The 24,639-nt window shown below is 42.4% G+C and overlaps 1 protein-coding gene and 1 non-coding gene across 2 annotated transcripts in view; both read left to right on the top strand.

Moving 5' to 3' along the window:
- The window catches only part of LOC126109449 (C3 and PZP-like alpha-2-macroglobulin domain-containing protein 8), a 968,006-nt gene that overhangs the window by 53,393 nt on the left and 889,974 nt on the right, over nt 1-24,639 (top strand). The gene's annotated exons all lie outside the window — the stretch shown is intronic.
- Nucleotides 1,657-1,730, top strand: Trnat-ugu (transfer RNA threonine (anticodon UGU)). The gene has a single exon. It is a non-coding gene; the product is annotated as a tRNA-Thr (tRNA).

The following is a 24,639-nucleotide window of genomic DNA, read 5'->3' on the forward strand; positions in this document are numbered from 1 at the left end:
ACCGCTTATAAAACACTAATACGACCTATTCTTGAGTACTGCTCGAGCGTTTGGGATCGCTATCATGTCGGATTGAGGGAGGACATGAAGCAATTCAGAGGCGGGCTGCTAGATTTGTTACTGGTAGGTTTCATCATCACGCGAGTGTTACCGTAATGCTTCACGAACTCGGGTGGGAGTCTCTACAGGAAAGGAGGTGTTCTTTTCGTGAATCGCTTCTGAGGAAATTTAGAGAACCAGCATTTGAGGCTGACTGCAGTACAATTATACTGCCGCCAACTTACATTCCGCGGAAAGGCCACAAAGATAAGATAAGAGGGATTAGGGCGCGTACAGAGGCATATAGGCAGTCATTTTTCCGTCGTTCTGTTTGGGAGTGGAACAGGGAGAGAAGATGCTAGTTGTGGTACGAGGTACCCTCCGCCACGCACTGTATGGTGGATTGCGGAGTATGTATGTAGATGTAGATGTAGAAATGGTGAAATGGTAGAGAAGTAGTATAAAAATGGTTCGTTGAGCCCTCTGCCAGGCACTTAGGTGTGAATTGCAGAGTAACCATTTAGATGCTTAAATCCTTTAGAGACAAGGTCACGTTTACTTAATCTTGGCAAAGGGATGACACTTAGCAATTAGCGTACGGTGGAAGGCGTGCTGTAACGTGCTTTCGTGTGAGGTACTTCACCGATAGCGTGTGTGGGTGTTACAGGGTGAAGACCAGTTCGTCGGATGGAGCAGCGCGAAATATTTACGCCCCCAGCTTGTTTTACCTACCGCGGCGACAGCGCTGTTATTCACCCCTGTCTGCAGGGGTGCCGAACTGGATAAATATGGCGGCCGCGTCGCCGACCGGACAGATAAATGGCATCTGCCGCGACCTGGGACCTCGCCCTGGCGGCTCGGATTTCGAGGACAGCGGTTCGATACTCGTCCGGGGGTTGGGTGGCTGGCGGCTGATGAAATGGCTTTCCGCTCTCCGCCGGCAATCGCCGCGAGAGAGCTACGTGTCTGCGATAGAGGGACGCCACGCTCATGCAGGGGATCTAGACTGGTGAGAGGGGGGGGGGGGGGGGTGACTGGGGGGCTGAAGGGGGGACGCCATAAGTCTTCAGCGCGATTTACAACCTGCAGCGTGCGGGAAACGGCCATGATTCTGTGTCGCGGACTGTCGGCGCTGCCAGATGCGTCGCCCAACCACAGCTTTGGAGTGCTGGGGGTAGGTCAGGGCGCAATTAGCCGAATTAATACGTGGGACACGGTGGGAAATAAAACCTCGCATTGCTTCTCCGCGGATTGTACTGAGAGTGAGCGTAACAAATCCTAGCAGTAAATGATTAACTAAAACCCTCAGCTGCCGACAGGTGTTGTTCATATACCTCGATGTGGACAGTTGAAAATGTGTGCCCCGTCTGGGACTCGAACCCGGGATCTCCTGCTTACACGGCAGACATAATTAAAGGCTACCCAGCCATTGACCTTCGTCTGTGCGAATGGGCACAGGTTGCCCAAACTCTCACGGGAATCGCGAAAGCGTGCGCGAGTAATGAGTGAATGGGCAAATTTCTATAACGTACATTACATATGTAGAATTGTGGACAGTTGGGAATGTGAATCTCACGGGAAGCGTACAAGTCCCTGCAGTCGCGCTATTCATCTCTGTCCTCGGTGGCTCAGACGGATAGAGCGTCTGCCATGTAAGCAGGAGATCCCGGGTTCGAGTCCCGGTCGGGGCACACATTTTCAACTGTCCACATCGAGGTATATCAACAACACCTGTCGCCAGCTGAGGGTTTCAGTTAGTCATCATTTATTCCAAGGAAAAGCTGCACGGTCGTCAACAGTATTCTGTTCTTTCGAGAACAGTTACTGTCTTCACATAATCCTAGCAGTAGCAAGGCGGTTCAGTCCGGGACCGCGTGACTCCTACGGTCGCAGGTTCGAATCCTGCCTCGGGCATGGATGTGTGTGATGTCCTTAGGTTAGTTAGGTTTAAGTAGTTCTAAGTTCTAGGTGACTGATGACCTCAGATGTTAAGGCCCATAGTGCTCAGAGCCATTTGAACCATTTTTGAAGTAGCAAGGCATTTTTCGTAATGCGCATCACCGAAGGTCGTGGGAGACACTTTATGCCCACTGATACATGTTATAAACCGGATACAATAGGAAGGACCAAGGCCCTTTGCTTTTTTCTTTTATCACTCATTTATTACAGCAGAGAAATACACATTTTAAGACAAAATTTAACTACATGAAATATTCGTCCCAGTAAAGGTTAACATAAGCAGTGAAAAAGCTTAGTTCTGTTAAGGGTTTCTGCTGGCAACAAATTTTAAGGAGGCAATGTAAGGTTTAAAAAATGGCTATGAGCACTATGCGACTAAACTTCTGAGGAATCAGTCGCCTAGAACGTAGAACTAATTAAACCTTACTAACCTAAGGACATCACACACATCCATGCCCGAGGCAGGATTCGAACCTGCGACCGTAGCAGTAGCCCGGTTCGAGACTGTAGGGCCCAGAACTACACGGACACTCCGGCTGGCCAATGTAAGGTTTATATGAATTTAGCTCAAACACGTAGCTAATGACTGAATCACGACACAGACACTTTAACAATTTCGGCAACAAATAAATAGCGTGAATTTGTGCCCGGTAACCAACAAATTAACAGCCTTGCTATTGAATAAGTAGTAGGCCATTTGGAACGAATTAGCAACACCCAGCAACTAGGGGAGTTAATACCAGCAGTCTTTAAATGTCTTGCTCCCCATTAAATAAACAAACTGTGGTGTGCATACTGTAAGGCCTTCGGTACACACACCATCAGATTATTTGACTTGTCGCTCTTATGAAGTAGGCAAGTGTCAGCAATCTGTCTCGTGGTCTTATCATGGCGTGTTTATCTTCTGCCGTTAGGTCAGACGATAGAAATGCCACTTGCACGCTTGGAGTAGCAGATTGACGGTGACCAACTTTAAACAGAACTTGATTAAATTTCACACACATTTATTAAAATAATAACAAGCATAAAAATAACTTAACGTGGTTCTGGATGCTATTTACAATTGACAATCTGAAGTTCCTTTCGTCTTGGTATGTTAATCTTATTCTCACATATCTCTTATACTTGACAAAGTGTCTATACATTTATCTTCATGGCTATGTACAGGAATGTGATAAACTTATTAGGCGCAGACTGAAACTTGACTATAGACTGGTACGGACTAATGCAGACTGGTACAGACTGGTGCAGACAAATGCAGACTGACTAATGGGAGGTCTGTACACTCATTATAATACCTCGCACATTCAGGTATCACTGCTCGAGTGTGATCCGCGAGGAGAAAAGGTTCTGCGTTAGCAGCAGTCTCATTGGCTGCGTTACATATTAATACGCGGATCGGCGGAAGCAGAAATTGGTCCGTCTCTAAGACAGCGCCATCTCGTAGTGCGGAGACAGACGAGCGCTGCGTCTGCGCTGTTGTGCTTAGCGGGGCGCGCTCTACTGGGAAAGTTGTGTACGCACTGACTATGTGGAACTATGCACACAACACAAACTTACAGTAATTAAATGAATAACAAATCAAACACACTACGCTCCACTCGAACTCTTCAGTGAAAGCCAAGCCAAAATGAAGATTGTATTAACTGACTAGCACTGAAGTCACACGAAAGCTCATCTCCGTGTTCCCAGACACACATGGGGCAAACTCATACAAGCCAAGATTTTGAAGGGAGCACATCAGCAAAACCGGTAGTGGAGCTAACTCGTGCCACTGAAAATTAAGGTACTAGACCGGGGCACAAGGTGGTACACAATGAGGTTGCCTTAGTGCTATACGGCGCTCCAAAATATTAATTCAAATGGCCAATTCAAAATTAATTACACATAAACCAGCATTAATTAACGAGGAGTGACGCCAGGTTGCTCGAAGGGATGACAACACTTAATTGAAAAGACGAATGCCGGAGGTGGCAGTAACAACAAACACCTCCTCCGAGTTTTAACCAGGAGTCACTTCCCGCTATACCAGTAAACATTTAACCAAGCACAAGGAAGGAACCCCAAAGAGAAAATTCAAATGAAACCCCCAAAAGATTATAAGAGATGGGAAATCCCAACTATTTAAATTTAAAAGAATTAGCTCTCCCCAAAGGCAGTGTAAACGCTAAGGCCACACTTAAGAGGCTACCAAAATTTGTTACAAACGGTCTTATACATTTGCCTCTTTTCTGTAAACGAAACACAAAGCTGCTGAACTTCTGCTGGACGTCCGGTATGGCTCGTGTAGGATACACCAGGCAGCAACCAAGCTAGGCGGTCGCAAGGCACGGCGAGCAAAATCAGGAGAGCAGACAGGCAGGCAGCCAACACATATCCTCCATGCTGAACCGGCAGACCGCGTACAACCAACTCCACATATACATGGCTGCTTCCCACCTCGTACCTCGCGGCGTCTCAGCAGGTAGCCCGAACGAACGTCAACTGCCACTCGCCCCGCGAATTCGGAAAACAACGAGGCAAGCAAAGATAAGAAACATCGAAGGATCGATAATGGACATCCAAGAGACTGGCGCGCCAGTAACGAGCGCCAAGGCTCAATCAACCTAAAATAATTTTAAAAAAACGCAAAATTCGTTAATTATTGTTAAATAACGAGGCTAATCCAGAAAGTAAGGTCACAAGAAGTAGCTGAAGTACAAAAAAAATGAATTTATTTTAATAAAATTTACATGCCTTATAGGAGGGTGGTGTGAAAAGTTCTCGGGACAAAATAGAATAAAAGGTACTTACTGAAATCTAGTTTCGCAGAACAGAGCGGATCAGATTTTGAAAAGGGACTAAGATATGTTACTGTTCACGACACAAGAACACACAACTTTATTTCTCGAAAACCAAGGATTTAGAGAAACGGCTGAAGGCCTTACTTAAGCAAAATTCAACTCTCTTCTTCGCTAAAGGCTCGAGTAATATTTCAGATCAGCAAAGGAAATTCTTTAAAAGGCAAGCATTTACAAATCTCGGCGAAAATCCATATTAAGGAAAATTTAAATTAATTCCTCGGCTGAAAGCCCAATAATTTTTCAACATAATAAAGGCCAACCTTTAAAAACAAGCATTTACACAGTACAACAGAAAACCATCTTGAGAAGAAATATCTTGATGGCTGAAGGCGTCGACCGCGCATCAGTCTGGCATCGCACGACTGCTACGGTCCCAGGTTCGAATCCTGCATCGGGCATGGATGTGTGTGATGTACTTAGGTTAGTCTTTTTTTACTTTTAACGACAGTAACAGGTGCAAACATCAAACTCTTTTCTATTGATTGTGAATAAATAGTTGCCACTACTGAAGTTGCAACGTTAACATAAACGTTTTCAGTTTATGTATTTAGTATGAAAGATGATTTTGAAGAAGACAAAACTACACATGGCTGCGGCGCACACCATCTAATTAATACACTAACAACTTCACCAGATCGAACCATTCAGCAACTATTAGAACTGAAAAAAACTGAACCAAAACATTTCTGTTCATAGCATAGGGTATGGATACAGGCTACAACTTTACAACACAACAATGAACCAAGTGTGTTTTATGAATTAACAATCACTGAATGTCAATATTTCGGGTTTCAGTTTTCATTTCCGATAACTATCGGAAACTAAAGCTAGAAACAGAAGGTCAACTGACTTTTATTCTCTCTATGTACCACATGAAACAATTATAGATTTGTTGAAAAAGGTTCTTCATTGCTTGCATCTATATTGCTACACTACTCACACGACGTGTCCCACAAACATGTGCAGACTTTAAGACTACTCCAGAAACGTTTGAAACGTCCCCTTAGAACAATTTATACATATGAAATGTCCACTTAGAACAATTGTACAAGCCTGTGCTTAACCTGACACACAATATTATTTAGCGCAACGCAATCTGACTTTCAATAACCCCTACAAAACAATGGCCCTGACTAACTTTAACCTGTACCTTTTACAAATCACTTACCTCACAAAAATCTTCGCTACTCAAGCTACTGCAAAACAGCGAGCGCCACTACTGCCAGCTAAATAAAAGATTCAAACTACTGAAGGTACTAACTACAGATAGGGATAGTTAGTAAATGAAAGATATTAATAGAGAACAAATACTGTATTTACCTTAATATTCATAATTGACATCCAGTCTTACAGATTATCAAAACTCCGCCATCTCTCTCCCCACATCCACCACTGCTGGCGGCTCACCTCCAACTGCCCAGCGCTACGCGCTGTTCGCATCCAGCTATAGCAGTTCATGACAACAATGGCAGACAACAATGCAAACTATCCACATACTGCACACAGCACAGCCAGTGATTTTCATATAGAGTGCTATGTAACGTTGCCAATAAGAAAACATAAACATCAAACTTACATAAAGAAAACATAAACAGCCTACTTACATAGCCCCCATGCTCCCCACAAAAAATTTTACAAATGTTTTTGGCCAGTGGCCAATACAGATTTGAAAAATTTTTTCATAATTACAGTAAGAAAGATATCAAATGCACACACTTATTGATACAATGTTGGTCAGAAGCTAAAACTTTCTCACAGTCCATAGAGACAGTCCTGATCATTCATCATAATAGTAATTACGGTTTTTTTTTACAAAGTCTCATTAGTAAAAAAATTGCACACAGAAGTAGTGGATTTCCATGCAGTCTTGAAGAAGTAGTGGTGTCCTTCCAACGGAAAGACAGTGCTGACTCTTGACACGCTGACAGGTAATGGGCCACAATGGAGCAAACCCACAGCTGAGTCGTTCGAAGTTCTGACGAATATTGGTAGGTAGGTCATCACAGAGCAGACCCACTGCAGTCCTGGTAGAGAGTATTGGTGGGTCATCAGAGATGCTGACCCACTGTAGTCCTTGTAGAGATAATGGTATTGGTGGGTCATCAGAGATGCAGACCCACTGTAGTCCTTGTAGAGATGGCCAGCAGCCATCTGTTGCGACTGTGCAGGTGCACAATCACCATTGAAGAGTCTTGCGGATAATAGAGCAAGTCCATAACCACCACTTGTGCACTCACAAAGTTTTTGGAATTGTCCTTAGAACCAGCAATGCTGTTATCCAGTCCCTTGCTGAATTAGTAACACACGTGCAAACACTATCAGTCCCTACTTCTCACATATTGTCCATATACTATGACCAACAGAAATGTGTGCAATGAAATGGAACTTCCAAGTTACTTGATTAGATGAACTGGTGTCAATCACAATATTATAACATAAGAATACAATTACAAAGGTACAAAATACATCATTAAAAACATAACAATACAGATAATATTTGTGGTAATAGGGGCTTTACAAAAGAATAGAAATAAACATATACATCAGTGTTACAGGAATGATGACATGAGTACATACATAAAAGATCAGAATCACTTTTAAAAATTCAACTTCACACATGAGCATTAAAACAACACAGAATAAATAATGTCTAAGCATCTTTACAAAGTAAATAACATATTATTAGAAAAAGTCTACAACAGAGCTCTCATCAGCTAAACACATAAAGACAGGAAAAACACAAATACACACGGGTACCCAAACACATAGTGGGTTAACACAAAAGGAAAGGACAGGGTTTGTTTTCAGTGTAACATTTGGTACTGCAGTCCACCCCACAACTTCATTCGATAGATCTTTCGTCTTATTTCAACATTTGTTTCCACCAAAAAAATCCTATCCAAGCATGCTTTCTGTATTTATGTGTTCACATATTTCTTACCTCATTATTTATTTCCAAGATAATCCTACCTATACCTCCTTCCTGTATTCGATTCATATTTCTTTCAAAATAATTATTTCTGATTGTACAATACTCATTGGGGCCCAAATCTTTCTTCGCAATGCATTCTTTACCTATTCTCCATAGTCAGTTTCTTATATAGTCTACCCCCTCTTAAGCTAACTTAAATCTACTGAGCTCAGATATATATACCAAGGGATGAGGCAATGCAGCATCACAACAAATCAACACAAACAGAAATGACAAAGAAATGCAAATTGGCAAAGCTAGCAGCATAAATTAGCAAAAGTCAAATTCAATAACACTATGCCTTGCAAACAGCAGCAACTTATACCTAAACATGACATAGCGCAAGCAGAAAAAATATTACAGTAAAAACAACAATGCAGACAAGGGAAATGCATATTCACATCTTAATGTCTATGTAATTAAAGTGGTCATCTTAATGTCTATGTAATTAAAGTGGTGCACCATAACAACTTATTGTAAAAAAAATATTACCATGTACCTGAAAAGAAAATTAAGTGTTACTGTTACGAGTTACTTCTTATTGTTCTTTCCTTTCCAAGTGCTCCTTTTTTTAAAGAATGTGGATTACAAAATTATCATTTAATAGATCTGTTGACAGAAAGAGTTCACATTAGCAAATGCATCTCATTTTATAAAAGCAATGCTGCAACACAGCTGGAAACCAGATATCAAATGAAATAAGCAATTACACAAACCAAAGCATAAAAATGTCATTCAGTAGTCATGTGACATTTCATTTCATAAGTTAATTGCTCTCAACTCTCGTACAAAGACTCTTGTCATAATCAGGTGTGCAGATGTAAAAATATTTCTTGTCATTTTGTTAGGCATTTCAGTAAATATCATAAATTTTTAAGTAACGAGGGTGTCGCATTAGCGATGAAAGGCACATCCTAATGGTTTATTCTCCAGGTGTTTGACACAGCTGTGTGCCCACAACGCATTACAAAAATCATATGTTTTCAAGTAACGAGCGTGTCGCATTAGCGATGAAAGGCACATCCTAATGGCTTTCTTTTCTACCTGAGCGTCTGAAAAGGCTTGTTCTCCAGGTGTCTGACACACCTGGGTGCCCACGTCGCATTATGTGCAGGTGGTCACTTAACTTTCTTACGGAAATATTTACGACAGCAGTTTCCGCTACAGTGACAGTCTCATATAAAAACATTTCATAGGTCAAGAATTTTATTGACATAAACATACCTCAACAGCATAATACACATCGTCGTCGTAAAAATAATATCATAACACCTCAGTCAAATCTCAAAATCGTCGTAGCTTCCTCCAATAATTTCAAAACCTAAAAAAATTCTCTGCTCATGTCAAAAGTGTCATCTGCCTCAAACGTACTTTAAAATCATACTCCCTTACCAAATACATCATTCAAAGCTCTCATAGTATCACAATGGTTTCAAAAAAATATGAACAGTGCAAAAAGTACAGACAAAATACAATTTCTTAAGTGTGAAGTTACCCAACTCTGTAATTGCGTAAACATCTGTCACTGACGTAGTAAAAAGATGTTTGTTTCTCTGTTAAATTATCAGATAGCTGTGTAATTTATGTGTTAGAGAAATATGGTAACGATGTGTTAAATTGTATAAGCAAATACCATATTAGCTAGGGCTCCTTGTGCTTGCCAGACACATGGTACACAAAGCAGGCGTGTACCCCCCTGAGGTTTATTGTAATTATACCCTCAGGTGTTACAGATTACAGCAATGGAATGAAATGTATCACGAAAAACTTTCTTTGTAATTCAAAAATCTTTAAAAATAAATGTTTTAAGTACAAAATTAATCACTTAAATACGTGTCCTGTAGCGCTAAATGTGCGTCTTGCTGTAAGATAATCTCTGGGAAGTGTCGTAGTTATTGTCCTCCGAAAGCTAAGTTCTGCAGAAGTCAATGTACTTACCTCATGATAATCAAAGTGAAATGCTTTGCGTATAGATAACTTAGTTATTACGCTTATTGCCGTGATGAGGAAAGTACTGTGCTGTAACGTATTGTTGTCCTACGGAAAAGGCTGTCTCCTTGTAGCAATAGTACAAAAGTCACCACTAAAACATGTCTCACTTTATAGAAGAGTTCAGAAAAAACTGTGCAGATATAAAACAGATACACCGCAAAAGCACATTGTAAATTGTCACTCATTAGTAACATCGTGATATAATCGTGTAGCTGTCAAAGAAACCAAATACTAAGTCATCTTGAATCTCACAGAAAGTACTTCAAATCCTGAATCCACTCTCAAGCAAACCAAAATGTTGCATGAAAATTTCATTAGCAGTGCTGGTAAATGTTCTAATCGTGCAACTAACAAGCAAGAATGTACACACACAATTACACTGTGTCGTCTGTTCGCAATAACAATGCATTCGTAATTTCTGTTTAAATAATTTCTCTTGGTTCTTGACTGGATGGTTAGTTAGCTTTAAAACATAGTTGCATGTTAACAGTTTCTCAGTGTGACAAATTGTACAAGTAGCGTGAAGTGAAAATTGCAAAGACTAAGTTAAAAAGCAGATTATCTGTCAATAAATGGTTTTACATGAGAAATGTGGTGTAAACCTTTTGCTCTTCTCAGTACGCAGAGTTTCAACTTGAATGCAATTATCATGCGGTATTCGTCCGTAAAGAATACGGGAATTTTGCTCAAGGTTAGCGTCAATGTCATTTTTCTCGGAGCCAGCCGGCGCACGCAGCTGCCTGCAGTGCGAGTCATTGTCTGTTTCTTTGTTGGCGCGCGCCGTTACTGGGATTAGGAGGCCTAACATCCACAAATTCGCCTTGCCCAGAGGGCCCAGCTCTGTTAGAAACCCGCCAGTTCTGATGAAATTCACGTCTGTCGTTTTGTCGGTGGTTTACATAGTTTCTTGTTTGTCGGTCATGTGGTGGAGAATTTCTCCTTGAATCGTAACTACGCGCTGGACCATTGCGTCTAAAGTTATTCTGTCTCCCTTGATAATTGTTATTTTGGTTCCCATATTGTCTGTTTCTCTGATTGTCTCTGTGATAGTCATTACCGCGGAAAGGTGATCTTTCCCTGTAACTATTACTCTGCCAGTGGTTATCATATGGGTGGTGTCTGTTTTGGTCACGATTTACGTTGTAAGAATAGGTTTGTCGTGGCCATTTATTGTTTCTGTCGTCACGGAATTGTGACGGATGTGACCTGTAATGATTGTTTTCCTGTTTTCGCATCCCGCGACTGTCTGTGTCAATTTCCAGTTCTTGTAACAGTCCCTGAAAAGCTTCAATGTCGTCTTTGCAACGTCCTGCTAAAATAATATGTCTCAAATGTTCAGGCAGTTTGATTAAGCAAATGCGGATGAGTTCTGAGGGGCTGTATGGGTTTGACAGGTACTGATTCTTGTGCAACATGTCTTCAAAATATTTGACAAGACTGGAAAATTCAGATTGTTCAAAGTGTTTCATCATCATGATACTATGTTTCACGCGATCTTGTGTAGCTTGTGACCAATATGCTGAGAGGAACGCATGGTAAAATTCTCCTTCACTGTGGCAATCGTGAATGACCGATCGCATTCTTACAGCTGGTTCATTCTCCAAATAGCCACACATAAATTCTAATCTGTGTTCTAATGACCAGTTGGGAGGAAAACAATGAGAGAATTGATGGAGCCATGCTTGTGGATGAATGTCGTTGCCAGAATTCTTAAATGTTTTGAATTTACGTGTAGTAATGAACAGCTTATAGTCAAAATCATCATGTCGGCGAGTCACATATCGGTCATTGTTACGTCGTGTCGGCGGTTCCATCTCAAAATTCGGTGCACCTTGCCAATTCCTTTCATAATTACCGAAATGCTCTGTGTTATTATTTTGTGGCTTTTCCGTATTTATATGTCCCTCTTCCCTTCTTGGGGCGCGAGTGTCCTCTGAAATACGTAATTCTTGTATTACCTGTGTCAGCTGATCTTGTACTTCCCGCATTTCTCTTTTGTATTGCGTATTAATTTGATTCTGATTTTGTTTGAATTTTCTTATTTGTTCATACTCTTCTGTGTCAGTGAAGGCTACGGGTCTTGTGTCATTCAGATCATCATCTACCTTTGTAGATAAGTTAGTGACCTGATCCGAAAGTTCGGCTACTTTCTCTGATAGTGAACACATTTCCTCAGTGTGTTTTTCTGAACCAAGTTTCAGAGTGTCCATTTGTGTTGAAATCGAATCTACTGTGTTCTTTAAGTTTTCCTGAGTTTTTGCCAGTTGCGTAACCGAATCGGTAGATGCAACTGAGTCAATTTTAGCCCACAAGGTCTCATGATTTTCATGAACAATGGTTTGCAGCTCTTTTATGGCTGCTTCGTGATTCTGTAATGCATTTTCATGCCGCGAAAAAATAGGCTGAAAATGCTCACAAATTTGTGTTTTTACGTCATTACAGACTTTTTGACATTTCGATTCAATGTTATGTAATTCAGTAGTTAAATCTTCACGTGTTTGTTCAAGTGTGGTGTCTAACTTTTGAAGCTTTTGCTGTGTTTGTCTCTGATTTTGTTCCATTGTGTGTAACTGTTGCTGTGTTTGTTTCTGGTGTTGTTCCATTGTGTCTAACTTTTGAAGATTTTGTTCCACTGTGTCTAACTTTTTAAGATTTTGTTCCATTGTGTCTAACTTTAGGAGATTTTGTCCCATTTGTTGCATTAATTGTAATAACAATGCATTAGTGTCTGGAATCTGTTCCTCTACGCTTTTCGGCAGTGCATTTGCACCAGCAACATTCACATTTTGACAAGCAGAAAATGTGTCTTGACTCATTTGAGAAGACGGTGAGGACGCAAAACCTGAATCTACAGTATTTACAAAATTGTGTCCTATCATTTCGGATTCCTGAGGCGAGCTGTTGCCGACCGATCGATCGATAATGCTTCCCTGTTCACTACCTGTTTGACTGCCTACGCCATTGTTTGACGCCCGCTCCATTTCCCTATGCACAGTTACCAAATTACTACTTTGAACATTAGTTAACTCATTACACAGTGGCGCTAACACATTGCTTTCGTCTTCACTGTCGTTTCTCATTTTACTTTGGAGCCGAGTGTTACGTTTTTCACACGCCATTATTGTGACAATATTTCACACGATAACACAGAAAAACACAATTTGAAGAGCAAAAATAAGAGAACACATTAACATAGCACTGAAAATAATATGTAGTTAATTACAAGCGCAGCTGCGAAATACTTGTTGCAAATCTACATGCATGCCACAACTGTTTTACATTACAACAATGAAAGACTGCAACTACAAAGGAGATTCTCTCTACAATTACGCACTAGCAATAAACAAAAGCTACACTAAATACACAAGAAAAAATCAGAAGATTCCAGTGAGGTATCCTAGGCTAAGGGTCGACATATGAAACGTCCCCTTAGAACAATTTATACATATGAAATGTCCACTTAGAACAATTGTACAAGCCTGTGCTTAACCTGACACACAATATTATTTAGCGCAACGCAATCTGACTTTCAATAACCCCTACAAAACAATGGCCCTGACTAACTTTAACCTATACCTTTTACAAATCACTTACCTCACAAAAATCTTCGCTACTCAAGCTACTGCAAAACAGCGAGCGCCACTACTGCCAGCTAAATAAAAGATTCAAACTACTGAAGGTACTAACTACAGATAGGGATAGTTAGTAAATGAAAGATATTAATAGAGAACAAATACTGTATTTACCTTAATATTCATAATTGACATCCAGTCTTACAGATTATCAAAACTCCGCCATCTCTCTCCCCACATCCACCACTGCTGGCGGCTCACCTCCAACTGCCCAGCGCTACGCGCTGTTCGCATCCAGCTATAGCAGTTCATGACAACAATGGCAGACAACAATGCAAACTATCCACATACTGCACACAGCACAGCCAGTGATTTTCATATAGAGTGCTATGTAACGTTGCCAATAAGAAAACATAAACATCAAACTTACATAAAGAAAACATAAACAGCCTACTTACACGTTGACCATAAAGTCCTTAAAGTTCACCGGTGTACCGGCCGCGGTGGCCGAGCGGTTCTAGGCGCTTCAGTCTGGAACCGCGCGACTGCTACAGTCGCAGGTTCGAATCCCACCTAGGGCATGGATGTTTGTGTTGTCATTAGGTTAGTTAGGTTTAAGTAGTTCTAAGTTCTAGGGTACTGATAACCTAAGATGTTAAGTCCCATAGTGCTCAGAGCCATTTGAACCAGTTCATCAGTGCGTATTCGTCGCGCTGTTTACTGCCACTTCTACAGTCAAAGTACCAACATGGCCAGGTAACAAAAGACACGGGATACCTCCTAACACCGTACTGGACCTCCTTTTTCCCGCCATAGTGCAACAACTTGACGTGGAATGGACTCAATAAGGTGTTTCAAGTCCCCTGTAGAAATATTGACCCATACTGCCTCTACAGCCATCCATAATTGCGAGAGGGTTGTTAGTGCAGGATTTTGTGCACAAATTGATCTCTCCTTTATGTCTCATAAACGTTAGTTGAGAATCATGTCAGGCCAAATCATTCCCTCGAATCGTCATGAATGTTCTTCAATCCAGTCGTGAATAATTGTGGCCCAGTGAAGTGGTGTGTTGTCATCCACAAAAATTCCATCTGTTGTGGCAGTTTCTGCCACTGAATGTATCAGGATGACCAAAGGTAGTGGGCAGACACCAAATGTAGTGGATGGGGTACCAGGAGGTGCTGTATTGAAACTCGGCGAGAACTTTCCAAGTGATTTATTGTTTCTTGGCTACAGTGCCCCGCTCACCTCGGTCTGCATCACAGGGCCCCGCGATGCTGAGGAAGCACCCCAGCGGCCTGTGCAACGCGACACTGCATCGTGCCGACCTTGGCTGGCCCACTGAGTTCTGATGACGTCAGGAAGACTGCGCCAACAGCCGACTCGGTAGTCAAAGTCCCATTGACTCCACACTGCTCCACCAGGTGACGTAGGCTGGCCCCTCTGCTGCTTCTTTCCTCACTGGCGTAGCTGGGAACACGGCAGTAACGACCACCCACAATTTGGCATCCGAATCTGCTGCCCTCACCTCGGAAGTCTCCGGCGTGTGCTGGGAGCCAAAACAACTGCTGTGGTGTACAGTTAACTTACATTTAAATAAAGGTAATAAATAAGAGTATGACAGTCTTTACATACTCTGAAGGAGAAAAACAAATATCGCACCACCATGAAGCAATTGTGTGACATAAACGAAAGTTGGTAGGCGTGTTTCTACGTCTGAATGATATCTATTCAAATTTTGCGTCAGTCGCATAACAGTGGCGCTAGTAGATCTGTTATGAGCAAGTAGGTCAGATTTCCTTTAAATACACCCTGTAAAGGTGGCAGGGGTAAAATACAGGGAGCGAAAGGCTATTTACAATTTGTACAGAAACCAGATGGCAGTTATAAGAGTCGAGGGACATGAAAGGGAAGCAGTGGTTGGGAAGGAAGTGAGACAGGGTTGTAGCCTCTCCCCGATGTTATTCACTCTGTATATTGACCAAGCAGTAAAGGAAACAAAAGAAAAATTCGGAGCAGGTATTAAAATCCATAGAGAAGAAATAAAAGTTTTGGGGTTCGCCAATGACATTGTAATTCTGCAGAGATAGCAAAGGACTTGGAAGAGCAGTTTAACGGCATGGACAATGTCTTAAAACGAGGATATAAGATGAACATCAACAAAAGGAAAACGCGGATAATGGAATATAGTTGAAATAAGTCGCGTGATGCTGAGGGTATTAGATTAGGAAATGAGACGCTTAAAGTAGTAAATGAGTTTTGCTATTTGGGGAGCAAAATAACTGCTGATGGTCGAAGTAGAGAGGATATAAAATGTACACTGGCAACGGCAAGGAAAGCGTTTCTAAAGAAGAGAAATTTGTTAACTTCGAGTATAGATTTAAGTGTCAGGAAGTCGTTTCTCAAAGTATTTGTATGGAGTGTAGTCATGTATGGAAGTGAATACAAGCTTTAGAAATGTGGTGCTACAGGAGAATGCTGTAGATTAGATGGGTGGATCACATAACTGATGAGGAGCTACTGAATGGAATTGGAGACAAATTTGTGGCACACCTTGACTAGAAGAAGGTATTGGTTGGTAGTGCATATTCTGAGGCATGAAGGGATCACCAATTTGGTATTGGGGGGGGGGGGGCAGCGTGGAGGGTAAAAATCGTAGAGTGGCGAGACCAAGACATGAATACACTAAACAGATTCAGAAGGATGTAGGTCAGTAGGTATTGGGAGATGAAGAAGCTTGCACAGGATAGAGTAGCATGGAGAGCTGCATCAAACCAGTCTCTGTACTGAAGACCACAACAACAACATACTCAGTCCAATCTCGCCACTTTCATAAACGATGATGAGACGATGAGGACAACACAAGTACCGAATTCCTGGCCAGAGAAAATTCCCACCCCAGCCGGGAATCGAACCCAGGAGCCTGGGAACCAGAGGCAGCATTGCTAGCCACTAGACCACGAGCTGCAGATATATTACCAGAGGGTGATTCACTGCGTATTGATGCGATAATTTGTGCCCCCTTTACTGTAACAACTGTGTTTCATTTGGTCTCTATTTGTTTGCTATGTTGATGAGCTACGTGTGACCTCAATAAAATTGTGGTATCCGGCCTACTCATCAAATGTGCGATGCCCAGAAAACCTGCTTTCTCGGATCACTAGACAACAATTCAACCAAATCGTTTTAGTGAGTTTTATTACAGAAAATAAATGACAATAGTTACCATTGAGAAATTCATAGATTTGCCGCAAGCAAAGGGCGACATGTAATGTAATCAATGTCCTTAAGCATGACAGTTCTAATACAAGTGAAGTAACACACAGGATGCTTCTAGCCAGGTCACTAGTCTTGACGCTTCTCGTAGAACTCGCAGAACTGGGCTGCAGCCAATGAGATGCAGCACTTACGTTCTTCACGCGTGGAGGGCGCTGCCGTTGCGTTGTCATCCTGGAGAGGGGTTGGTCCGCAAGCTATTGGCTGAGGTTGTATTCACAACCGTCTCTGCTCTAACGATCGCGATCAGCGTGCCATCGCTTGACTTTATGCCGAAACAAAAATGACCTTCTTGTCCATGAGGGGGTAGCATTGCTTTTTCAGGCAAGTTTTATTTTACTCAAGTTGTTGAAAGATGCACAACAGGAATAAAGCAATAAACAGGGATAAAGTTCTCTGAGGAGCTAAGAAATGAAAATTTACTCACTTTGTTGAAAGACATATAACGGGAATAAAGGATTAAATGGGATGAGTATCAAGTTCTCTGTGGAGATAAGAAATGAATGGGCGAGTTTGGATAGGAAAAGCGAGTAAGCATACTAACGACTAGAGTTGTGGCGATTCGTGAATGAGTCGTTCATTTGAACGACTCTAAATAAAGAATCGTAAGAATCGAATCGTGATACGGACGAATCGTCGTTCAAAAGAATCGTAAGAACGATTGCGTGTTTCCGAGTCGTGATGATTCCAAGTTCCAACGGTTCATCGATTCTTACAAGGGAACCTCCCCATCGCACCCTGAGGGGGGTTAGTTGTAAGTTGGCACAGTGGATAGGCTTTGAAAAACTGAACACAGATCAATCTAGAAAACAGGAAGACGTTGTGTGGAACTATGAAAAAAATAATCAAAATATACAAACTGAGTAGTCCATTTGCGAGATAGGCAAAATCAAGGATAATGTGAGTACACGAGCGCCGTGGTCCCGTGGTTAGCGTAAGCAGCTGCGGAACGTTGGGTCCTTGGTTCACGTCTCCCTTTCAGTAAAAATTTTATTTTCGCAAAGTTATGATCTGTCCGTTCGTTCATTGACGTCTCTGTTCACTGTAATAAGTTTAGTGTCTGTGGTTTGCGACCACACCGCAAAACAGTGCGATTAGTAGACGAAAGGACGTGCCTCTCCAATGGGAACCGAAGACATTTGATCGCAAGGTCATAGGTCAACCGATTCCTCCACAGGAAAACACGTCTGATATATTCTATACGACATTGGTGACGGCATGTGCGTCACATGACAGGAATATGTTGTCGACCCACCTAACTTGTACACTTGGCGAATGGGTAAAAAGATTTTTCTACCTTGCCAGATTTAGGTTTTCTTGTGGATGTGATAATCACTCCCAAAAAAGTGTGTTGCTTATCTTACCATGTACTATTCAGTTTGTATATTTTGCTTATTTTTTTCATAGTTCCAAACAACTTCATCCTGTTTTCTAGATTGATCTGTGTTCAGTTTTTCAAGGCCTATTCACTGTGCCAACTTATAATTAAATCTGAGGGGGGTGCGATGGCCGTAATATTACTCGTGAAAACCAAGGTGGTACTTGGCGGTGGCTGACGGGAACGAGCGTAAAGGCATTTCCCATTTACTATCGCTACCATCAGCCACCGCGCCGACATCAGCTTAGTTTGCGCGAGTAATACACGAACTAGTGATGACAGAAACGATATACAGCGACTGCACAGCTCCAAATACACACGATTAAAATCAAGAAATCCAAGTATGATGAATAAATACGTACCATTTATTTGTTGCAGATGCAAAGCAAAACACGCACACCTTCTTTACACACGAGCAATAGCACTTGGATTATATATATTTCGCGTATCTCTAAAACGGCCCTAACGATTTGGATGAAATTTTGTATTTAGGCTGGTTTTTGCTTTTGAGTTCTTTCGTAAAAAGTCAATTTTACAATATATATATCCTACATAGTTCCATTCGTAAAAACTCAATTTTATATTGTAAAAACGCTATTTCACATTTTTTTTATTTGCTGAAGATTAGATGGGTAGATCACAAAACCTATCAGGAGGTACTGAATAGAATTGGGGAGAAGAGGAGTTTGTGGCACAACTTGACTAGAAGAAGGGATCGGTGGGTAGGACATGTTCTGAGGCATCAAGGGATCACAAATTTGGTACTGGAGGGCAGCGTGGAGGGTAAAAATCGCAGAGGGAGACCAAGAAGTGAATACAGTAAGCAGATTCAGAAGGATGTAGGCTGCAGTAGATACTGGGAGATGAAGAAGCTTGTACAGGATAGAGTAGCAAGGAGAGCTGCATCACACCAGTCTCAGGACTGAAGACCACAACAACAACAACAACAACATGTTTTTATAACGCCATCTCATAAAACTTCGTTAGTACGTATTGAATGTAGTTAAGGTTTTTCTGTGCTCTTTCCAATTCCACAGCACCTTATATTTCATAATAAAGCAGCTGTCAGCACTCACACACTGCAAATTTAGCTTAACTCTTGTTTCGTCGAAATACAATGCATAGATATTTTGCTTTTAATTTGTCTGAGAACTTGCTTCTGCCACTACTATTTATGTGAGAAGACGACATACTTCTAAAGTGTAGGATACAAACGTATATAGCGACATTACTTCACTGCTAATTTGCTAATTCTGTTAGTTCCACCAGTGCAGCCAGCCAGTAAATGGCTGTCGGACTAGACCAATGTTACAGAGCCTATATAGAGAGAATGTAGGCTCTCTAACCAATACCTTTCCTGGCGGATCGCCAAAAGTTTAGTAATTAATAATTTCAAGTTCGAGTTTTCGAATGTTATCGTGTTCAGATTCATATTAAATTTTAGTGAAGTAATGTCGCTGAATACGATTGAATCCTACTGTTTAGAAGTATGTCGTCTTCTCACGTAAATAGTGTTGACAGCGGCAAGTTCTCAGACAAATTAAAAGCAAAATACCTATGCTTTGTATTTAGAAGAAATGAAAGTTAAGCTAAATTTTCTATGTGGGAGGGTTGTCAGCAGAGTTATGAATTACATGGGTGATGTGGACTTGGAAAGGCATCTTAGCACAGAAAAACAAACGATAATGTGGACCGTATCTTAGAAGAAAGATTACGGAAAGGCGAACCTACGTTTCTAGCATTTGTAGACTTAGAGAAAGCTTTTGACAATGTTGAATGGAATACTCTCTTTCAAATTCTGAAGGTCGCAGGGGTAAAATACAGGGAGCGAAAGGCTATTTACAATTTGTACAGAAACCAGTTGGCAGTTATAAGAGTCGAGGGACATGAAAGGGAAGCAGTGGTTGGGAAGGAAGTGAGACAGGGTTGTAGCCTATCCCCGATGTTATTCAATCTGTATATTGAGCAAGCAGTAAAGGAAGCAAAAGAAAAGTTCGGAGTAGGTATTAAAATCCATGGAGAAGAAATAAAAACTTTGAGGTTCGCCGATGACATTGTAATTCTTAATTCTATCAGAGACAGCAAAGGACTAGGAAGAGAAATTGAAGGGAATGGACAGTGACTTGAAAGGAGGGTATAAGATGAGCATCAACAAAAGCAAAACGAGGATAATGGAATGTAGTCGAATTAAGTCGGGTGATACTGAGGGAATCAGATTAGGAAATGAGACACTTAATGTAGTAAAGGAGTTTTGCTATTTGGGGAGCAAAATAACTGATGATGGTCGAAGTAGAGAGGATATAAAATGTAGACTGGCAATGGCAAGGAAAACGTTTCTGAAGAAGAAAAATTTTGTTAACTTCGAGTATAGATTTAAATGTCAGGAAGTCGTTTCTGAAAGTATTTGTATGCAGTGTAGAAATGTATGTACGTGAAACGTGGACGATAAATAGTTTAGACAAGAAGAGAATAGAAGCTTTCGAAATGTGGTGCTACAGAAGAATGTGGAAGATTAGATGGGTAGATCACATAACTAATGAGGAGGTATTGAATAGGATAGGGGAGAAGAAGAGTTTGTGGCACAACTTGACTAGAAGAAGGGATCGGTTGGTAGGACATGTTCTGAGGCATCGAGGGATCACCAATTTAGTATTCGAGGGCAGCGTGGAGGGTAAAAATCGAAGAGGGAGACCAAGAGATGAATACACTTAGCAGATTCTGAAGGATGTAGGTTGCAGTAGGTACTGGGAGATGAAGCAAATTGCACAGGATAGAGTAGCATGGAGAGCTGCATCAAACCAGTCTCAGGACTGGAGAGCACAACAACAACATAATGAGCCAAACCACGTCTGCCTAAAACAGACATCTGTAGTTAGCTATGTTCAAGCCACACAACCAAACTGGCATACTACGTAATTTTGCACCACCTTTCGCAAAAATCAACTCTTTCCATGTATACTGAAATAAAACAATAGATGCAATCAAATGAAACGTGATCTTTCATCAATTAAGACATTACACGTATAAATCGAGAATCACACTTGTAACGTCATATGCAGGTTTACCCATAAATAAACTGTCTCTGTCATATCTTATCATGACACAGTTCGTTTCTAACCCCATTGACAATTTCTAGAGAGCCTGTATAGGGAGAGAGTGGCCAACCGGACGATACGGCGGCCATTTTTCTGCCAAACTGCGGGCGGGACTTTTGAATGGCCAGTAGTGGAGTAGTGGAATACACACTCACCGAATCAAAAGCACAAGACAATATGGCGAAATCATTCGTTAAATGCCTTTGTTTATAAGAATAATGTGTTTAATAATTTTCACACAGCCAATTTACAGGTTTGTTTTCAAATTTAACTATGTATATTGCAAGTTGTTTTATATGTAGTAAAAAGCAAAAACGACTTACTTCGCATAGATGAGAGTACTTGGTTGGTTTCCACAAGACTCCTGTTTAATTTATGTCAGCCCTGTTGCCTGCGACTGCCCACTGCTTTCGTCTTTCTTCACTGCGTGGAAATGCTAACAGGCGAAATCCACCTTCGCCTCTATTGGAACAACCAAATACAGCACAGCCTGGCATCGTTTACGAACGTCTGCAGAACGAATTACGTATGTCAAAAAACTATGCTGTACAATTACTAACGTGTTTACTTCAAACATGTAGGCCTATCGACTTCATCATTTCAACTCGCATGTAAGACGCAAACGCTAATTACGTATTAAAAACGATATACAACTAAATCGAACATGCATGCACTGTGGTGTCACCGCCAGACACCACACTTGCTAGGTGGTAGCTTTAAATCGGCCGCGGTCCATTTAGTACATGTCGGACCCGCGTGTCGCCACTGTCAGTAATTGCAGACCTAGCGCCACCACACGGCAGGTCTAGAAAGACGGACTAGCACTCGCCCCAGTTGTACGACGACTTTGCTAGCGACTACACTGACGAAGCCTTTCTCTCATTTGCCGAGAGACAGTTAGAATAGCCTTCAGCTAAGTCCATGGCTACGACCTAGCAAGGCGCCATTAACCATATCTGGAGAGAGTCTCACTTGTATTAACAATAGCGATGTACCACAAGGATGAAGTAAAGTTAAGTATTATAGAAGCTACGTACTTTTCTTATTAGCATTCATTACGTATCCTGTTCCAGACTTCACGCCAGTCGGCGTGTGTGTACGCGTGCCTTTCGGTTACCCGTCACTGTGGACTGGCTGTCTTGTCAGTCCACTACATGCACAACACTTAACAAGTCTCTCAATAATTCAAATAACTTTTAATCGTTTCGAAAAGTCCTCTGAACTTGAATTCATCTCAAAAGCACGGCTTCCATAGGAAGCGCGAGGGACGTTTGGCGCCATTTTGCTGCCAAAGCTAATCAACCAATCACAGGCAGCTTTACCTATGGCCACTACACTCTCTAACAATTTCAGACGAAGCACGAGGGACGTTTGGCGCCATTTTGCTGCCAAAGCTAATCAACCAATCACAGGCAGCTTTACCTATGGCCACTCTCTCCCTATAGAGACACTCTAACAACTTCAGACTGTAATCCTGTAATCTTAATTGAAACTAAGACATAAAACCGTCAGAGTGATCAAAACGCCTGCGAGAGAGCAGTAATTAAATGGCAGCGAGAAAAAGTGGAAAAGCAGTCAAGAAAAGAAAGTCGCAAGAAACGTGTTTTCCTTACCGTAAAGTTACATCCTTTCTCTAACTCATTATAAGTATTGGTAGAAGGCGTAATTCCCACCGACTAAGGCTTCCGAATTCCGCGAGAGACTTCCCCCTCCGTCGGGCAGAAATTAAAATTCATCCGGCACAGCTCCTGGGAAAAGCCGCGGCGTCCGAAGACTGCCGCGCAGCGCCTCCTAAGCGTCCCTATTTGTTGTTGCATCCGTAATTTCCAGCAGCGGCGGTCGTCCGCATCTCCGGCGAGCCCTTTTTCCCTTTTTGCCGTAGCGCTCCGGCAGAGCACGTAAACGCCTGCGCTTGTTTCGTCCCCGTAGTACAGCCGCGGAGGACACCACCGCAGCCGACCACCGCAGAGGGTGGGTTTAATCCGGTAAGATGTTCCCAGAGTGCGGCGATAAACTCTGCTACCTCTGGCCAGGGGAGAAGACGGAACCGGAGGTATGGAGGGGTAGGGGGTGTGTGCGGGTGAGGAGGAAGAGTCCAGATTAAAAGCCGTGCCGGCCCTGCAGTGCGCCCGGGAACACAGAATACCGCAGCGCTGCACACGCCTCTTCAAGGGGGAAGGGAAGAAAGAAAATGGGGAGGAGGGACCGGGACTTCACGTGGCCAGCGCCCGTCAGCTGTTCCTGTTGTTAATTTCGCCGAGAGCCGCCGCCCAGCGCTGCGAGTCCTTCTCCCCACCTCCCAACAAACCTCCCACCACCACTGCTCGTTCAAGGCCACTCCCCCTCCCCCCACCATTCCTACTCCACCTACAAAAAAAAAAGATAACCTCGGAGATATCGTCGCCAGAGGCACAGATTTACTCCAGCCTGAAAACCAGTAATGCAGCTATAACACAAAACTACACTACTGGCCATTAAAATTGCTACACCAAGAAGAAATGCAGATGATAAACGGGTATTCATTAGATAGATATATTACACTAGAACTGACATCTCATTACATTTTCATGCAATTTGGGTGCATAGATCCTGAGAAATCAGTACCCAGAACAACCACCTCTGGCCGTAATAACGACCTTGATTCGCCTGGGCATTGAGTCAAACACAGCTTGGATGGCGTGTACAGGTACAGCTGTCCATACAACTTCAACTCGATACCACAGTTCATCAAGAGTAGTGACCGGCGTATTGTGACTAGCCAGTTGCTCGGCCACCATTGACCAGACGTTTTCAATTGGTGAGAGATCTGCACAATTTGCTGGCTACAGCAGCAGTCGAACATTTTCTGCATCCAGAAAGGCCCGTACAGGACCTGCAACGTGCGGTCGTGTATTATCCTGCTGAAATGTAGGGTTTCGCAGGGATCGAATGAAGGTTAGAGCCACGGGTCGTACCACATCTGTTTAAAGTGCCGTCAATGCGAACAAGAGGTGACCGAGACGTGTAACCAGTGGCACCCCATACCATCACGCCGGGTAATACGCCAGTATCGCGATGACGAATACACGCTTCCAATGTGCGTTCACCGCGATGTCGCCAAACACGGATGCGACCATCATGATACTGTAAACAGAGCCTGGGTTCATCCGAAAAAATGACGTTTTGCCATTCGTGCACCCAGGTTCGTCGTCGAGTACACCATCGCAGGCGCTCATCTCTTTGATGCAGCGTCAAGGGTAACCGCAGCCATGGTCTCCGAGCTGATAGTCCATGCTGCTGCAAACGTCGTCGAACTGTTGGTGAAGACGGTTGTTGACTTTCATACGTCCCCATCTGTTGACTCAGGGATCGAGACGTGGCTGCACGAACCGTTACAGCCATGCGGATAACATGCCTGTCATCTCGACGGCTAGTGATACGAGGCCGTTGGGATCCAGCAAGGCGTTCCCTATTACCCTCCTAAACCCACCGATCCCATATTCTGCTAACAGTCATTGGATCTCGACCAACGCGA

The sequence above is a fragment of the Schistocerca cancellata genome, chromosome 12 (assembly GCF_023864275.1).
Source record: "Schistocerca cancellata isolate TAMUIC-IGC-003103 chromosome 12, iqSchCanc2.1, whole genome shotgun sequence".
Lineage (NCBI taxonomy): Eukaryota > Metazoa > Arthropoda > Insecta > Orthoptera > Acrididae > Schistocerca > Schistocerca cancellata.